Here is a 6,214-nt window from a genome sequence, read left to right on the forward strand (position 1 = left end):
AACGTAAAGGGCAAGGGAAGAGGATGGAGAATAAGAAAGACCACAAAGTCCAGCAAGGACGGCACCAAAACACAACATAATCCGCCTAAACCCGATGCCTCTGCGGTGATATCCAGGAGCCCGCAGCAGCCCACATTATCATCACCTCCAGGGACAAATACGGCAGGTGAGCCGACCTACAGCCCGGATACAGCAACGCCGAAGCCAAAAGACGTATCACTCACTAGTTATTTAGCCAGCTGTTTGAATGTGTAATTTGTGATCATTTACAACGTCTACAGACTTGGGGGACTCTGAATTTTTTGTACGAGCGCTTCATACGTCTATTTACAGGAAACACCACTGCCAAACCAAAAAGCTGTACTGTTTAAAAAAGGAAAAGAAAAAATGTCGGTGCGCTAAGCTAGTCTCAGGCTCAAATAATACAAATGTATAATATGAGGCCTACTGTTTAAAAAAGGAACAGACATAATAGCATTAATTGTGAACGTTGGTGGAATTTGGGGTTAAGAGACTTCTGAAGATACTCAAACAGCGAGATTAAAATTAGGGCTGTGTTCTCGAGTCCCAACGGCTGCATTCTTCCATCTAACCTGATGCTTCTATAACATGCTTCACAACACAGAACCACGCTTGGCACCGAGTTGCTTAAAACTTATCAGTGCCTCATTTCTGTGTCTCACGACTGCCGGGCTACAACTAATTATTCTTTGACAAAATATAAAAAGGGAGACATATGACCCGCAGCTTAGCCCTCCCCCCACTTTTGGGAGCTGAACTGTAACACCATGGTGAGGTCCGTCTATCCATCTTCACACCCTGCCGATGTCTGGGAGGGTATGGGGCAAACGCAGAAGTTTGGATTCTGCACAATCCCCTCGAGCGTTTGTAAGGGGCGCACCATGAACATTTAATGGGGCCACACCTGTGTCATATGCATTAATGTGTTTATGATGGCTGGGCTGTATCTTTCATGGTGCTCCCCTTACAAACGGGCAAGGGGATTGTGCAGAATCCATCCTTCTGCATTTGCCCCATTCCCTGCCTCAGCTTCTTTCTGCTTATAGGATGTGTCCGGCGAGCGAGTCTCAGCGCACAGGACATACTTACCATCGGTCAGCTCCACTACAGACGGGCGTCTCTTCTGACCCTGTACCCCTGTACCGACCCTGTACCGACCCTGTACCCCTGTACAGACCGCTTTCCTGCCATCCCACAGAGAAGGAGGACGGAAACTCCAGCTGCAGGGCTGCACTTTCTACATCAATTTGATTGCCTATTTCAGCGCATACACAGGCTGTCAGACCGTTAACCTTTCCTTTGAAGAGTTTTATGCGGACAGAGTTCTAGCTTCCAACAGGTTTGCCTGAGCTTCTGCTGTTACACTTAGTTTAAAAAGAGTATCATATGAAACAATGTAAGAATTACAATGCAATTAATTTGCCTGGCACAGAAACAATTATTCCTTACACACAGACTAACCACCGAGTAAATTACTGTTTGGTTATAGTCACAGATAAAAGTGTGATTGTGTAGTTGTGTATATTATTAATTATATGCATACACAAAAGGAATGCATAACAAAATAGAAAATCCAGCTGGCAACAGGTTAAATTCAAAGACAGCAGCGTGTTATTAAATATCACATGGTGAACACTGAAGGAAAACGCCGGTTGCTTGCACTTGGCATTTGTACCGCAGTGTCTGAACAGGAAAGCAGACTGCTTACTCAAAGAGATGGACCAGAATTTTGCCAGAACCCCCTAGTCCAAAACTACTCAAACTATCAGGCATGCGACTACCAAGAACCCCCCCCCGCGCGCAGGAACATCACTGCGATTCGCATAGTGTGCGTGCAAACAGTACCTCCAACTTTCTACATGCGCAGAGCTCAAGTCACAACAATGATGTACACTGCATGGACAAAAGTATTGGGACACCTGACCATTACACCAACAGGGACTTTTAAGACACGGCATTTTAAACACATCGGCATTAATATGTAGTCGGTCCCCCCATTTGCAGCTATAATAGTTTCCACTCTCCTGGGAAGGCTTTCCATAAGATTTGGGGTGTTTCTGTGGGGATTTTTGCCCATTCATCCAGTAGTTAGGACCGGCTCACAATCCCTGCTCCAGTTCATCCCAAAGCTATTCAATGGGGTTAAAGGTCGGGCTCTGTGCAGCCGGTCAAGTTCCTCCACACCAAACTCCAACCATTTTTTAGAGACCTTACTTGTAGTCCATATAGTGGCGGACAAAGCAGTGGGACGCACCTCTTAATTATTGAAAGACATTTTGGACAGAGCTTTGCTTTCCCCTTTGTGACAGTTTGGGGAATAACCTTTTCTATTACCGCACGTCTGTGCCCCGGTGCACAAAACAAGGGCCATAAAGACAGGGTTGGATGCGCTTGGTGTGGAAGAACTTGAGTGGTCTGCACAGAGCCCTGACCTCAACCCCATCGCACACCTTTGGGATGATCTGGAACATGTCTATAATACATTTCAAACACACACTCTTTGTATCTACAATATATTTCAAACACACTCTTCGACGTTAAGGTGAATTACGTCTTGAAGAACATACCTGATATTTTCCAATACTATGAATCTAGTATTAAGATCTTCTAGCCCATCACAAAGACTCTGTTGTGGCGACGTGCTAGTTACGGTACCCGCATGGGTCTAATAACAGTCTTTCAACCAGTCTCGATGTTCACACCAGGTGGGTCAAACGATTCTTACACGCCATTAAATTCCACTTAGAGTTATTATTTTTATTTATATAGCGCAAACAATTTACACAGCGCTTCTTACAATACATATATTAAAGGGGCATGACAAAACTAGAACTGACAAAGACAAACCCATAAATTAGGTAAAGAGACAAAGATTTATAAAAGCGATCCAATTACGGATGTTTCTGAGAGAGGCGTTGACCCCGGCACACTAGACCAGCACGATGATCATCTTCTCGTCAACATGCAGCAACCAAAAGCATTGCGACTGATTGTATATCACGGAAAATCGCTAAATGTAAATTACCAAGAAAAAAAGTGCTTTCTATGCATATTTCATTTGAGAAACAGGCCAAATCTTCTCACGCCTTTCGCTGGCCTTTTGATTTTTCTATAGATGTCACCAATACAAACCCGGCGACATGCAACAAAGCGTTACATGGAAGACCACAAAACAAAAACAAAAGAAATTAGGTCATCGACTTTCTGAAACGGGCAAACCACCAAAACGTCAGTTTCACCACATAAAACACAAGAGAACAGTGCGATGACAGTTCGCTTAAACAAAAATAAAAGCCAAAAAGCAGCTCGTCTACTGGAACCACATTTCATTCAGACATATAATATCTCAGAACGTACAGAGGAAATAACCATTATAAAGATAGAGGGCTCTTTTTACCCTTCTAGCAGACCACATACGCAGAAGACGTTATAAGATATATATATATATATATATATATATATATATATATATAAAATTATAGTTTATGGGGAAATACCAAAGTAGGAAAATAAAATGTATTACTTTTCAACTACTATGTAAACTAATAGTCACTACACTGTGAATGGCAATTGATAATGTGAACTATTATCTAAATGGCGCAACAAATATGTTGATAACCAGAACTCGTGATATACTCTTTTCGCTGCTGCTCCCACAATGCACCATTTACGCACTTCAAAGACTTTGATAGAGGATCAAAGTGTTGCTCAAACAAGCGCGTAACACAAGCCTTCGCGGAGGAAAGGAAGAGCCAATGGCTTCTTGGTGCACAAGGAGGGCTTTTCAAGCTTATATTATTGGCATCTGCTGCCCTCCTGAATTCGGTCTGCTGGCCCTTTATTCAGTGTGATTGGGGTGAACCGACTCACTCACTCACTCACTCACTCACTCGGGAGCCTCATTGTTAACACACTCAGCCTCTCCAAATTAATTATTTTTCCATTCTCTTTTCTCTGTCCCCCCCGCCCCTTGCTCTCCCTTCCATATTCTCCCGCTCAGGAACATTGGACCAATTTTACTCTATATCCTTTTTGTCTTTGTTCCTTTCCCCTTTGTACGTGCATTACTCTGCAAAGAATGCTCCGGAGTTGTACCTGTATTATAAAATCTATTAAAAAAACTGACTTTCAGAAGAAAAAACCCCAACACCTCAAACACACGACATTCATCGCTTCTATGGGTGTGTCTGTCTCTTAGTATTTGGGGGCATCATTAAATGCATGGTTGTTTTAACAAATAAAATGAAAAGGTCTACTGAGGGCAAGATCCTTCTGCCCGGGTCTGTGAAAGTACCGGCAGCTCATGGCTCAGTGATCTCCTTTTTGAAGATCCGCCATCAGAACCCACATGGTTGGCAGTCTTGGGGCACCCGACGTCATGTCCGTTTGGGAACAGCATTCTTTCAGCATTCCCGTCGCTGCAGTTTCTCTGCAGATATCTCATCACGAGTGAGCCAAACGGCTGGATCTTTTCTCCAGTCTTTGCCATCTGGGTGGGAGACTATTACTCGACAGCTGTCATGACCCAACTCATAACTACATGAGCCACATGACCAGTTGCTCGGTTCTGTCTGTGAATCCAACAGTAGCCGATTCACAAATACCTAATTATCAAGTATACAATAGTGATGTCACTTCAGCTTTAGAAAGTAAAATGACCAACTAAACATAGAACCTGGCGACATAGAAGGACCATCTAGTCGGCTCATCATAAAGACAGATAGGGAGACTAAAACATACATTGGCCAAAAGACAAAGGAAAAGGGACAGTTAATAAAGGAGACTACAGACTAAAGCGGGTAAACCAGGCGAACGCTGCTTAGAATAAATTCTAGAACATTGTCATGGAGGATGGGACCCTCTCGGCCAGTCTGGTCTGCCGGCTGTCACCTGCGTTAAGGACTCGCACCTCATTCAGCCCTTGAGCTCATCTTAGCCTGAGGTTAGTTTTATGCCTCTATCACACAAGCTTAAATACCCTGGCTGTATTAGCGTCTACCACTTTTGCTGGGAGGCTGCTCCATTTAGCTACTGCCCTCCCAATGATGTAAACCTTACTTACATTACATCCAAACCTCTGGCCCTCCAGTTTTAGATAATTCTCTAACCCCCCCCCCCCCGTACTTTGTTAACGTTTCTGTCTAATGACTATGTGTCACCAAATCCAGATATCCCTTCTAATAGAAAGAGACCGGGACAGCATGAGGGTATACAGCGTGACATTCACCTCAGACGGCGGAATACGGAACGGAAGCCATACACCAGCCAATAATAACTAATACCATATAATATATCTTGTGCAGACTCATCATATTATCCCCAAACACAAAACTCTCTCTTCCCCTCACACTTCCTTCCTTTGCCCTCCTCACCTGTCCTCCACTTCCTCCCCGCCCCCCTTTCCCTCTGACGCCCCCCTTTCCCTCTGACGCCCCCTTCTCCCCTACTCTTTGTCTCCTCACCGTGCTGTTATGAGTGTCCGTTCTACTGCTGGCCTCTTTCTCGTCGTCCTCCTCCCTGTCCGGTTGCCTCTCGGCGGTCATGCTGTCGGTGTTTGTTTTTGTTGTTTTGGGGGGTTTTGTCGCTGGATACACGTTACCGGACAGGCTCCCACACGTGCGCGCGCACACCCACTGCGAGGCGGAGTGCGGCTGGGGACACTCCCCTTCTCCCTGGCACAGAGTGGGCGCGCTCGCGCCCTGTCCAGTGTGAGCACGCCCCCTGGCTCCTGTGACCTAGTCTCCTGCCATGACCTCTGTTGGTAACGCCCACAGGCACACCCCTTTTAACCCCTTACGTCTGTGAATTAGATTTAAGGGTCTATTTGAAACTCAACACAGATAGCAACATGAATGTAAAAAAACCCCAGAAAATCAGTTGTCCCACAACAGCTCACCACAAATTCAAGTACAAGCACACTATAAATACACTAAGTACACTATACACTATAAATACACTGTAAGTACACTATACACTATAAATACACTGTAAGTACACTATACACTATAAATACACTAAGTACACTATACACTATAAATACACTGTAAGTGCACTATGAATACACTGTAAATACACTATAAGTACACTATAAATACATTATACTCTAGAAGTACACTATTAATACGCTATACACTATGTAATCACTATATACTATAAATACACTATGAATAGACTATAAATACACTATACACTA

This window comes from Sceloporus occidentalis, unplaced genomic scaffold (assembly GCF_023333645.1).
Source record: "Sceloporus occidentalis isolate IW3139 unplaced genomic scaffold, rSceOcc1.0.p SCAF_35, whole genome shotgun sequence".
Taxonomy (NCBI): Eukaryota; Metazoa; Chordata; class Lepidosauria; order Squamata; family Phrynosomatidae; genus Sceloporus; species Sceloporus occidentalis.